General features: G+C 42.3%; 1 pseudogene; it reads left to right on the forward strand.

The window, feature by feature from the left end:
• Positions 1-658: 658 nt before the first annotated feature.
• Positions 659-14,392, forward strand: part of LOC110491047 — a 35,307-nt pseudogene continuing 21,573 nt past the window's right edge.

A 14,392-nucleotide genomic window follows, 5' to 3' on the forward strand; every position in this document is an offset into this window, starting at 1 on the left:
TCTGTGTTCTTTTTATCTCTTCCTCTCTGCCTGTCTTGTACATGGAACCTGTCTCACATGCATTAATTAAACAACCCTTAAGATGTCAGCTGCTAATATTCAGACTTACACCACATAAACACTCAACCATTTTCACTGGACTGTCAAGCCCCTGTTGCTGCCAAATGTATTGTCACTGATACAGATTTGTTTCTTATGAGCGTTCCAGATTCAGCAGGTGGAGGACCTGCTTTCTCAGGGGGATAATCTGGTATCTGGAAACACTGACAATGGGGTCATTGTTGCTGACATCCCATGCTCCCTGTCTACTGGGAATCTTGCTGTGCTGCAACGTCAAGTCAACCCTACCACTGACTCCTCATCTTTTGTTCAGGACATATACATGCATGCTATTCGATTAGTTATGAGTATCCAGGCTTTTTAGGTGCAGTCCTGCCACACTATGTAGGATATTGTTTTAGCCCCAGTGCCACTCATGATAATTGCCAACAGTTGTATTTTTTGGAGGAGGGTGAAGGATAGCAGATCCAGCTGTCAAAGTGAGAGAGTAGGCTATTCTGGATAGAGCAGGTACTTTTGCGTAGTCTACTTCTTGTGAGGTTTTCTGTCCTCAGATAAAGAGAGTTGTGAAAGCCTGTCTGCAGATTAAGAGGTCCCAATGAAGAGCAGTGGTTCTCAGTCCTGGGTACTCAGAGGTGCACATTTTTGTTTTTGACTCAGCACTGCACAGCTGATTCAAATTATCAACTCCTCATCAAGCTTCAAGTGGTATTCATGTATTCATTTGTGACGCTATCTTTGATATTATCCTGCTCTTGTCACATGCTACACAACATCTATCCAATGTTAGCATGATGTGTTATAAGGGATATTATACAGGAAGTATTATTTAAATAGATGCTTTACATTGAAATACAGATAGAGATGTAATAGTCCCAGAGTTAATGATCCAAGGTCAGTTTATATTATACAGGAAGTATTATTAAAGACATGCTTTACATTGAAATACAGATAGAGATGTAGTAGTCCCAGAGTTAATGATCCAAGGTCAGTTTATATTATACAGGAAGTATTATTAAAGAGATACTTTACATTGAAATACAGATAGAGATGTAGTAGTCTCAGAGTTAATGATCCAAGGTCAGTTTATATTATACAGGAAGTATTATTAAACAGTGAGGCCAGCAACAGCGAGCTGGACTGCACAGAGCACAGCCCAGCACCCTTGTTGCGCCAGAAGAAGGCCAACAAGGCAAGGGCGGCAGCCATCTTGAACCCTTCTTCCTCCTCCATCCACAAACGCTAACCTGCCCTTTCAATCTTCACTATTGGGACCAATCCGAACTAATTTGACAGACCTGTGTGTAACTTGAAACGTTGCCTAAATCAGATGTTGATGTCAATGAGAGACAAGGAGAGAATTTGAGTTGAAGGACAAGTGAGGCTGGTGTGACAACTTCATATCACACCAAAAAAAGAGGTGGCGAAAGAGTGACAGAAAAAAACTATTGTGCAAGCAGTAGATTAAGGTTTCCCTCTGCTCTGTTGACAACAAATTGGTTGTTTGTTTGTGGTAAGATAATTCAGACAAATCTATTAATTTCAAATGGACCAACTTAGGTCTTCTGTCTATGAATTAATGCCTTACTGAATTCAAAGTACAATCAATGACAATTCTTTCTCTCCTTCATTCTCCTTGTTGTTTGGCAAGCACAGGACCTCTCCAAGACGTTACTTCTCTATGTGGTTCCTGCTGTCCAGGGTTTCTTCCACTCCATCTCCCTCTCCAGGGGGAACACCTTCCAGGACACCCTCAGGTAAGTCTCCACACGGGGCCAGGGCCAGTAGTCACAAAAAGTCTTAGAGTGGGAGTACTGATCTAGGATCATTCTTCTCTTTTAGATCAAAATGAATAATATTATAAGGATGGGGGAGACCTGAACCTAGATCAGCACTCCTACTCCTACTCTCCTACATTGATAGACCCTGAATTGAAATATGTTGAGAGGGAGCCCTCTGGTGGCAGAGAGAATAATTTGTGTTGCTTCATGGACTTGATGCCTTAGTGTCGATTTGCTTTGGTTTGAAATTCAGCTTTTCAGGGAAACTTTTTTGTTGTTGTGTGTGAACCTGTCAATAAATATGCAATGGACACAAGACTTCTTGATGCTTCTGTTTACTTTCTCCTGGGTGCTGACCCTCTGGTTTGACTATGGGTACTGGCCTGAAGTCAACAAGGCACTGGTGGAGGGCATCAAAACCATTCAGATGGACACCTGGATCTCACATGCTCATTTTCGATTTGCTTTTATTGTTATGTCCGTTGTGATAAAAGTACTTGAAACTGAATTCTTCCCATGGGCAAGGTTGGTCTTGGGCCATGAATCATCCATAACAGTTATTCAACAAAGTCTTATAGGACAGTAACAGAATAGGAAAGCCACATTGCATTTCCACGGGGGGATAACTATGTCATGTCTCCCTCTTGCCCCCTCGCCCATAGGTGATCCCCCAGCTGATTGCCCACATTGACAGTCCCTGCGCTCTTGAGGGCCGCCTCATCCACAAGCTGCTCACTGACATTATTCGGTAAGACCCCCAGGTAATGATTGACATACTGCTGCTGGAGCTAGGTTGCCTTGGTTGGATGCCTATTTCTGCTCTCTTTTCAACTTCATTAAATGATCGTGCCATGTTCTATCTCTCCCTCTTTTCTTCTGATCTTTGAGCTATCCGTTGACCGTAGCCTCCAAGTCTACCACCAATGCCCCCCACAACGCTGCTAACAGGATCCTCGAGAACATGTGTGAGAACTGCAACACCCTGGTCCAGCAACCCATCATGGTATGTGATGCTAGTCAGTGCACAATACTCCACCTCACAGTACAGCTATATACAGTACCAGTCAAAAGTCAAAAAGACACAGCTACTCATTCCAGGGTTTTTCATTATTTTTTACTATTTTCTACATTGTAAAATAATAGTGAAGACATCAAAACTATTAAATAACACATATGGAATCATGTAGTAACCAACGAAGTGTTAAACAAATCAAAATATATTTTAGATTTTATATTCTTCAAAGTAGCCACCCTTTGCCTTGATGACAGCCTTGCACACTCTTGGCTTTCTCTCAAACAGCTTCATGAGGAATGCTTTTCCAACAGTCCCACATATGCTGAGCATTGGTTGGCTGTTTTTCCTTCACTCTGCAGTCCAACTCATCCCAAACCATGTCAATTGGGTTGAGGTCGGTTAATTGTAGAGGCCAGGTCATCTGATACAGCACTACATCACTCTCCTTCTTGGTCAAATAGACCTTACACAGCCTGGAGGTGTGTTTTGGGTCATTGTCCTGTTGAAAAACAAATGATAGTCCCACTAAGCGCAAACCCACATGTAGCTAACGCCCCACACTTTTCTGGTCTGGTATGTTCATTCTCAACTCATCCCTTATACACTCAGGTAAAAAGGCGCCGTTTCCGTCATGCTGATACACTCTCTGAGCTCCCTCAGGCATGGCTACTTACTGGTGCAAAGCATCATCAAAAACGATGATCTCGTTAGAAAACTAAAATGACATTCCTACCTTAACAAAAATAGTTTCATCTAATTTCATATCACATAGACAACGTATTGGATGGGAACTTGACAGATGACAGGAGGAACCTTCCTAAGTTATAGTATCTGATTTATACAGTTTTTAATCACAAAATGAAAAGCAATACGACATTAGTTTTATACCTCATTGAGCATTTCCCACATTCGGATGTTAGAAATATTGTTCCAAAGTTCGCTTTTTGGACGTTAAAGTTGTGGGCTGGCGAAAGTCTTCTGGGGATATTGACATTCCGATTTCAATACTAGAGAGCCAGAGAGTCCTCTGCTGCATAAAATATACCACCAGTGTGTGGAGGAGTCAAAGAGAGGCACCCACCTCCCCTCTTCAGTGGGTAAGAGAGGGACTGGTAATTTGTCAATCAGTGCCAAGCTGATCTGAGCCACTGGATTCTCAAGTGTAGTCATGACACTCCCTCCCATACATCTACATTTCAGCCAAAAAACATTCAAACAAAAATGACCCAGCTACCATTTGAATCCGCTCTCTTTTGTGATCCACAGCTAACACTAACTGAAACAAACGATCCAGGACCAGAACGGACTCTGCTGGACAATCAGGCGGTGAAACAAGATGGCCATTTTGTGCCACGAACAACCTTTTGACTGTATCCGACTAAATGTATCTTTCTGTTCCGCATTTGTTGTCCACTGCAAAATCACTGGATGGACATTGGCCACACAATACAAACCAGGAACCACATGCCTGAATCCATGAGTCTTTGGCTAACATTCTTAGTAGTTTCTATGGTACTTTTGTTTGTTTAGAGAAGTTAACAAGCTAAGTGGCATGCCTTTGTAAGTTGGAGCTTCTACTGTATAGCTTTCTCTTTCCTCAACCAAGGGTTGTGGAGGATATTAGTATGTGGAAGTACTATCTTTCCTTGTTGTTGGCTCAAATGTTGACATTAAGTCATCACTCTGTGTTCCATTCCCATCTGTTGGAGATGACACTGTGTAGCCTGAGGCCTTGAACAAAAAGGCTATCCGGATTGTCAACAGAGTACAAGACAAACTGACTGGTAAGTCTTTCACTACACATGTAGTTATAAATGCTATCATATGCTATCATATACTAGGACACGCTAGTACAGGGGAATTCAACTCTTACCCTACAAGGTTTGGAGCCTGCTGGTTTTCTGTTCTACCTGGTCATTAATTGCATACACTTGGTGTCCCAGATCTAAATGGGCTACTGATTAGAGGGGTACAATAAAAAAGTTGAATTTGAGGGTGCTAGTATATTAGCATTTATTGACTAATATTTGTTGTTTTCCTGATCAGGGCGAGATTTCTCACACAACAAGACTCTCGAAGTGTCGAACCCAATTGGAGCTCCTCATCAAACAGGAGACGTCACACGAGAATCTGTGCCAGTGTTATATTGGTAGGTCAGTATGATCTGTTTCTGTTAGTCAGTCAGCCTGATGTTAGTCACTGTCACCAGCTTCATTAATAAGTGCATCGAATACGTCATCCCCAGAGTGACTGAACGAATACAGTTGATTTCAGAAGTTTACATACACCTTAGCCAAATACATTTAAACAAAGTTTTTCACAATTCCTGACATTTAACCCTAGTAAAGATTCCCTGTCTTAGGTCAGTTAGAATCACCACTATATTTTAAGAATGTGAAATGTCAGAATAATAGTAGAGAGAATGATTTATTTCAGCTTTTATTTCTTTCATCACATTCCCAGTGGGTCAGAAGTTTACATACACTCAATGAGTATTTGGTAGCATTGCCTTTAAATTGTTTAACTTGGGTCAAATGTTTTGGGTAGCCTTCCACAAGCTTCCCCCAATAAGTTGGGTGAATTTTGGCCCATTTCTCCTGACAGAGCTGGTGTAACTGACTCAGGTTTGTAGGCTTCCTTGCTCGTACACACTTTTTCAGTTCTGCCCACACATTTTCTATGGGGTTGATTGGCTTTGTGATGGCCACTCCAATACCTTGACAATGTTGTCCTTAAGCCATTTTGCCACAACTTTGGGAGTATGCTTGGGGTCATCGTCCATTTAGGAGACTCATTTGCAACCAAGCTTTAAATTTTAACTTTAACTGAAGTCTTGAGATGTTATATCCACATAATTGTCCATCCCCATGATGCCATCTATTTTGTGAAGTGCAACAGTCCCTCCTGCAGCAAAGCACCCACACAACATGATGCTACCACCCCCGTGCTTCACGGTTGGGATGGTGTTCTTCGGCTTGCAAGCCTCCCCCTTTTTCCTCCTAACATTATGGCCAAACCATTCTATTTTTGTTTCATCAGACCAGAGTACATTTCTCCAAAATATTACGATCTTTGTCCCCATGTGCAGTTGCAAACCATAGTCTGGCTTTTTTATGGCGGTTTTGGAGCAGTGGCTTCTTCCTTGCTGAGCGGCCTTTCAGGTTATGTTGATATAGGACTCGTTTTACCGTGGATATAGATACTTTTATACCTGTTTCCTCCAGCATCTTCACAAGGTCCTTTGCTGTTGTTCTGGGATTGATATGCACTTTTCACACCAAAGTACAGTCCTCTCTAGGTGACAGAAATCGTCTCCTTCCTGAGCGGTATGACGGCTGCGTGGTCCCATGGTGTTTATACTTGCCTACTATTGTTTGTACAGATGAACGTGGTACCTTCAGGTGTTTGGAAATTGTTCCCAAGGATGAACCAGACTTGTGGAGGTCTACAATTTGTTTTCTGAGGTCTTTGCTGATTTCTTTAGATTTTCCCATGATGTCAAGCAATGAGGCACTGAGTTGGAAGGTAGGCCTTGTAATACATCCACAGGTACACCTCCAATTGTGTCAAATGATGTCAATTAGCAGAAGCTTCTAAAGCCATGACATCATTTTCTGTAATTTTCCAAGCTGTTTAAAGGCACAGTCAACTTAGTGTATGTAAACTTCTGACCCACTGGAATTGTGACACAGTGCATTATATAATTATAATTGAAATAATCTGTCTGTAAACAGTTGTTGGAAAAATTGTCCTAACCGACTCGCCAAAACTATAGTTCGTTAACAAGTAATTTGTGGAGTGGTTTAAAACTAGTTTTAATGACTCCAAACTAAGTGTATGTAGACTTCTGACTATATCCCAACCAAAAGCCATGGATTTCCGGCAACATCTGCACTAAGCTAAAGGCTAGAGCTGCTGCTTTCAAGGAGCAGGACACTAATTCAGACGCTAATAAGAAATCGCACTACGACCAATTCCACTACGGTCAATAAAGGACTAAGATCGAGTCCTATTACACAGGCTCTGACACACGTTAGATGTGGACTTGTGGGCTTGCAAACTATTACAGTGGGAAACTCACCTGACTACTTCCCAGTCAGGTGAGCCTACCAGACGAGCTAAATGCCGTCTAAGCTCGCTTCGAGGCAAGCAACACTGAACTATGCATGGGAGCACCAGCAGTTCTGGACGACTGTGTGATCTCGCTCTCCATAGCCGATGTGAGCAAGAACTTTAAACAGGTAAACATTCACAATGCTGCGGGGCCAAATGGATTACCAGGACGCATACTCAAAGCATTAGCTGAAAAGCTGGAAAGTGTCTTCACTGATATTTTCAACCTCTCCCTTACCCAGTCTGTAGTACCCAAGAATTCCAAGGTAACCTGTCTAAATGACTCACATCATCTTTGAAAGAATGGTCATGTCAACACCATCATCCCAGATGACCCGGACCCATTCCTATTGGCATATTCCCCCCAACAGATCCATAGATGACGCAATCTCTATTTTACTCCACACTGCCCTCTCCCATCTGGACAAGAGGAACACCTATGTGAGAATTCTGTTCACTGGCTACAGCTCACCGTTCAACACCATATTTCCCTCCAAGCAATTCACTAAGCTCAGGACCCTGGGACTGAAAACCTCCCTTTGCAACTGGATCATGGACTTCCTGACGGGCCACCCCCAGGTGGTAAGGGTAGGCAACAATACATCCCCCATGCTGACCCTCAACACGTGCTTAGTCCCCTCTCACACTTCCTGTCTCCCTAAACACTGACACTGCCAATACTACTGCAATGGCAGTGTGTGTGTTCTGTGTTTTGGATTTGTATTATTTTAAAAACATTTTAGCACTTTGGGTGTGAGAAAAGTGCTTTACAAATTCAATGAATTATTATTTATCATCATAAGACTGCTAAAATGTTTACCAAAAAGCTACCCTGATTATTTGCATTGACCCCCTTTTGCACTAACTATTTTGATTCATCACATACGCTGCTGCTACTGCTTATTATGTATCCTGTTGCCTAATCACTTTAACGCTATACAGTGGGGCAAAAAAGTATTTAGTCAGCCACCAATTGTGCAAGTTCTCCTTCTTAAAAAGATGAGGGAGGCCTGTCATTTTCATCATAGGTACACTTCAACTATGACAGACAAAATGAGAATAAAAATTCCAGAAATCACATTGTAGGATTTGTTATGAATTTATTTGCAAATTATGGTGGAAAATAAGTATTCAGTGACTCAGCTCAGTGACTTTCAATGTGAAACTGTCACTGGATAGCACCTTTCCAACAAGTCAGTTCATCAAATTTCTGCCCTGCTAGAGCAGCCCCAGTGTACTGTAAGTGCTGTTGTTGTTAAGTGGAAACGTCTAGGAGCAACAACAGCTCAGGTGCGAAGTGGTAGGCCACAAGCTCACAGAACATGACCACTGAGTGCTGAAGCCCGTAGCACTTAACAATCGTCTGTCCTCGGCAACACTCACTACCAAGTTCCAAACTGCCTCTGGAAGAAACGTCAGCACAATAATTGTTCTTTGGGAGATTGAAGAAATTGGTTTCCATGGCGAGCAGCTGCACACTAGCCTAAGATCACCAGGCGCAATGCTAAACGTCGGCTGGAGTGGTGTAATGCTTGTCGCCATTGGAATCTGGAGCAGTGTAAACACATTGTCTGGAGTGAGCATCATGCTTCACCATCCAACGGACAAATCTGTGTTTTGCGGCCCCTTTCAACTTTGTGGCAACTGCGAGCCAAGCATAATCGCCCAACATCAGCCCGACCTCACTAATGCTCTTGTGGCTGAATAGAAGCAAGTCCCCGCAGCAATGTTCCAACATCTAGTGGAAAGCCTTCCCAGAAGAGTGGAGGCTGTAATAGCAGCAATGTTCCAACATCTAGTGGAAAGCCTTCCCAGAAGATTGGAGGCTGTTATGCAGCAATGTTCCAACATCTAGTGGAAAGCCTTCCCAGAAGAGTGGAGGCTGTTATAGCAGCAATGTTCCAACATCTAGTGGAAAGCCTTCCTAGAAGAGAGGAGGCTGTTGAAGCAGCAAAGCGAAGACTAACTCCATATTAATGCCCATGATTTTGGAATGAGATGTTCAATGAGCAGATGTCCACATACTTTTGGTCATGTCGTGTACGCACGCATCTACCTCAATTACCTCATACGCCTGCACATCAACTCGGTACTGGTACCCTGTGTATATAGCCAAGTTATCGTTACTCATTGTGTATTTATTCCTTATTATTTTTGTTGGGAAGGGCCCATAAGTAAACATTTCACTGTTAGTTTACACCTGCTGTTTACAAAGCAAGTGACAAATACAATTTGGTTTAATTTAAGTCATCTCCTTATCATTTAGAAGTGAGCTTTGATTCATTGCTAGTCCAATATGTCTGCCTGAATCCAACATGACCTTCTGCTGGCTCACTGCATTTGTCATGCACATTGGGATGTTCTGGTGCACTCATATCCTATTTGGGTTGAGCCGGCACATTGCTTCTTCCAGACAATCATGTCCACCATGCTGGCTATCTTCCCTGGAGTTGCCGTACATGGTTGACAGTTATGGTGCATGGGAAGGATGCAACCACAAATGACAAGTGCATAAGGCATAATTGTTCACTATAATGAACCAACATAACTTAACAGTCATTGACAAGAAATGTCATCAACTTAGTGGGCCTTCACATGTCATAGGACCACCTCTCTAATGTCAATGCTATCCTGAATCTCCCAGAACTGTCATTGATAAGCTCCACCATCAGCCCTCCCCTCAGGCAGAGACACTGTGGAACTGGACTGCCACATGTCAGGCCATTCAACAGCCACAAATTGATGGTGTGTATTGCCGTCATATGTGCCTATTTTGCTACAACCCATGGCTGGCCAGCCCATGTGATACCTGAACTGGACTCGGCATGTACAGGATGAGCTTTCATATTGGGGAGACTCATGCATTGTTCTGGAAAACTGTGCAGTAATCCCAACATCCCTATAAGGACATGTGCTTTCTATGACAAACAAGATGCACCTTAGGACGGTAAAACATACTGTATATGATTGTTTATGGTGGCTATGGATTGACTGTGAGATAGTGGTCTTTGTACACCATGCTTGATCTGCTCAACCTCCTCTGCAACCCTTTTACTGTCCATCTTCAAATGTATAGAATACTTGCAGTTGCGTCACAAATAAATCAACCAATCAAATGTATTTATAACGCCATTTTTACATCAGCTGATGTCACAAATTGCTGTACAGAAACCCAGCCTAAAACCCCAAACAGCAAGCAATGCAGGTGTAGAAACACGGTGCCTAGGAAAAACTCCCTAGAAAGGCCCGAACCTAGGAAGAAACCTGATGATGAACCAGGCTATGAATGGTGGCCAGTCCTCTTCTGGCTGTACCGGGTGGAGATTATAACAGAACATGGCCAAGATGTTCAAATGTTCATAGATGACCAGCAGGGTCAGATAATAATAATCACAGTGGTTGTAGAGGGTACAACAGATCAGCACCTCAAGAGTAAATGGCTTTTCATAGCCAATTATTCAGAATTAGAGACAGCAATCTCTCCAAAAGAATGTGGTGATCGATGGTATCAAAAGCAGCACTAAGGTCTAGGAGCATGAGCACCGATGCAGAGCCTTGGTCTGATGCCATTGAAAGTAAATTTACCACCTTCACGAGTGCAGTCTCAGTGCTATGTTGGGGTCTAAAACCAGACTGAAGTGTTTCGTATACATTGTTTGTCTTCAGGAACGCAGTGAGTTGCCACGCAACAGCTTCTAAAAAATGTTTTTTTGAGAGGAATGGGAGATTCGATATAGGCCATAGTTATTAATATTTTATGTGTCAGCGTTTGGCTTTTTCAAGAGAGGCCTTATTACTGCCACTTTTAGAGAGTTTGGTACACATCCGGTGGATAGGGAGCTGTTTATTATGTTCAACATAGGAGGGCCAAGCACAGGAAGCAGCTCTTTCAGTAGTTTAGTTGGAATAGGGTCCAATATGCAGCTTGAAGTTTTAAAGGCCAGGACTATTTTCATCCATGTGTCAAGAGATATAGTACTAAAGAAACGTGAGTGTCTCCCTTGATCCTAGGTCCTGGTAGTGTTGTGCAGACTCAGGACAACTGAGCGTTGGAGAAATATGCAGCTTTAAAGCACAGTCCGTAATTGTCCATCTTAAATTTAGTTCCTCAGTTAGGTGGTTAACCGATTTTTGTACTCTGACGTCCTTGGGTAGGTAGAGGGAGTCTGGAAGGGCATCTAGGAATATTTGGGTTGTCCGAGAATTTATAGCACAACTTTTGATGATCCTTGGTTGGAGTCTGAGCAGATTATTTGTTGCAACTGCAAACATAATAAAATGGTGGTCCGATAGTCCAGGATTATGAGGAAAAACATTAAGATCCACAATATTTATTCCACGGGACAAAACTAGGTCCAGAGTATGACTGTGCCAGTGAGTAGGTCCGGAGACATGTTGGACAAAACCCACTGAGTCGATGATGGCCCCAAAAGTCTTTTGGAGTGGGTCTGTGGACTTTTCGATGTGAATATTAAAGTCACCAAAAATTAGAATATTATCTGCTATGACTACAAGATCCGATAGGAATTCAGGAAACTCAGTGAGGAACACTGTATGCGGCCCAGGAGGCCTGTAAACAGTCGCTATAAAAAGTGATTGAGTAGGCTGCATAGGTTTCATGAATAGAAGTTCAAAAGACGAAAATGCAGTCTTTTTTTTCATTGGCTATAACTGCCTCGGAAGTGAGGGATCTAAAATTAAATAGCCATATTTTGAGATGTGAGATATCACAATCTCTTTCAATAATGACAGGAATGTAGGTCTTAATTCCAGTGAGATTGCTAAGGCGAACACCGCCATGTTTAGTTTTGTCCAACCTAGATCGAGGCACAGACACGGTCTCAATGGGGATAGCTGAGCTGACTACACTGACTGTGCTAGTGGCAGACTCCACTAAGCTGGCAGGGTGGCAAACAGTCTGCTGCCTGGCCTGCACCCTATATCATTGTGGAGCTAGAGGAGTTAGAGCCCTGTCTATGTTCATAGATAAGATGAGAGCACCCCTCCAGCTAGGATGGAGTCCGTCACTCCTCAACAGGCCAGGCTTGGTCTTGTTTGTGGGTGAGTCCCAGAAACATGGCCAATAATCTACACATTCTATCTTTTGGGAGGGGCTGAAAACTGTTTTCAACCAGCAATTGAATTGTGAAACTTTGCTGTAGAGCTCATCACTCCCCCTAACTGGGAGGGGGCCAGAGACAATTACTCGATGTTGACCAATCTTTCTAGCTGATTTACACGCTGAAGCTATGCTACGCTAGGTGACCTCTGACTGTTTCATCCTAACATCATTGGTGCCAACGTGGATAACAATATCCATATACTCTCTACACTTGCCAGTTTTAGCCTTAGCCAGCACTATCTTCAGATTAGCCTTAATGTCGGTAGCCTTTCCCCCTGGTAAAGAGTGTATGATCGCTGGATGATTATTTTTAATACTGCGGGTAATGGAGTCACCAATGACTAGGGTTTTCAATTTGTCAGAGCTAATGGTGGGAGGCTTCGGCGTCTCAGACCCCGTAATGGGTGGAGAAGAGAACAGAGAACACTCAGACTCTGACTTCAACTAGTTACTTAATGGGGAGAACCGGTTGAAAGTTTCTGTCGGGCTGAATGAGTGACACCGGTTCAGCATTCCTACAGCATTTCCTTCTAGAAGCCATTAGAAAATTGTCCGGCTGCGGGGACCATGCGAGGGGATTTATACTACTATTTGTACTTAATGGTGGCACAGACGCTGTTTCATGCTTTCCTACACTTAAATCACCCTTGCCTAATGATTGCGTCTGAAGCTGGGTATGCAGAATGGCTATCCTCACCATAAGGCAATCGTTCTCCTGTATATTATGAGCACAGCGACTGCAATTAGAAGTCATAATGTTACTACTTAGCTTCGGCTGGTGGAGGTCCTGTAAAAAAGTTGACTGAAAAAAGTTGAGCGAGGGAAGAAGAAAGGAAAAAAAATATATATAAAATGGTATTTAAAAAGTAAAGACTGTAAAATTGGCAGGTAGGAAAGAAACGTTAGCAACAAACAGCACAGCAGCACGTAAACAAGTCCACAAGTTGTGACCAGATATGACGTCAAATCACCTAGCAACCGCACCAAGCGCCATGTTGGAAGACCAAACTCAGTCGGTTGAAAGTCCCCTGATTGTCCACATGGCTGGCTGCTTTTTGCTACCATTGGAAACTTCCGGAAGATTGCCCATTATTTAGTTTTTCTAAGGACCCAGAAAACAGAGGCAGTGGGAGAATCTATTCAAATAAGTAAATATATGTTGAAAGAAAAACAATGTATTATTAGATAGCTTACTACATAAACTTAGTGTGCATGCTAGCTCAAATGAGCTTCTAACATAAAGTTCGCTAGTTAGCTAACTTGACATACTGTAAACTGAATTAAATATCACCCGCTAGCTAACTTCATATTAGCTAGCTACCTACAACTAGCTAACTAGCTAACAGCCATGGAAGAGGGTGAAAGGATTAGCTAGCACTTCCAGCTGTCAGATAAGGGATAGTAGTCTACTCTGGATAGGAGAGGTAACTTTGTGGGACATTATGAAAACATTCTCCAGTTCCAGTCCCAAGCAAGAAAAACTGAGGACAGAGAGATTTAATTTTTTTATTTAACCTTTATTTAACGAGGAAGGGCTCATTGAGATTTAAAATATATTTTTCAACAGCGTCCTGGCAAAGATAGGCAGCCAAGTCGTTACAAAAATTACAGACAAACAACTTGTAAAACTACAAGTAATCTAGTAAAAACCATAGAATTCACAAGACTATAACAAAATCAAAAACAGCAAATTAAAAACATTGACATGTCAGGGAATCAGTCTCAAGATCATTCATCAGTGATTTAAAAACACCAATCGGGACAAGTTCTTCCAGTTTAAAAGTATTTTGTAAGGTGTTCCAAGACGATGGCGCAGAATACATAAAAGCCCTTTTACCAAATTCAGCTCAGACATTTGGAACAGTTAGCAGGATAAAGTCCAGCGAACAAAGAGAGTACCCACCACATTTCTGAACAATAAAAAAGCCCAAATAAAAAGGTAGTAAACCCAAAATGGCTTTGTAAATAAAAGTATACCTTGTGCCTGAGCCTACGAGTGACTAGAGAAGGCCAGCGAACCCTGGTATACAAAGTGCAGTGGTGCGTAAGGGTTTTGCAGTTTAAATTAAATCTCAAAGTGCCATGGTAAAGGCCGTCAATTGATCTCAAACACTGAGCGGAAGCATTCATATATAAAAAATCCCCATAGTCTAGTAAAGGCATACAGTGCCTTGCGAAAGTATTCGGCCCCCTTGAACTTTGTGACCTTTTGCCACATTTCAGGCTTCAAACATAAAGATATAAAACTGTATTTTTTAGTGAAGAATCAACAAGTGGGACACAATCATGAGGTGGAACGAC

Source organism: Oncorhynchus mykiss, chromosome 16 (assembly GCF_013265735.2).
Source record: "Oncorhynchus mykiss isolate Arlee chromosome 16, USDA_OmykA_1.1, whole genome shotgun sequence".
NCBI classification, from domain to species: Eukaryota; Metazoa; Chordata; class Actinopteri; order Salmoniformes; family Salmonidae; genus Oncorhynchus; species Oncorhynchus mykiss.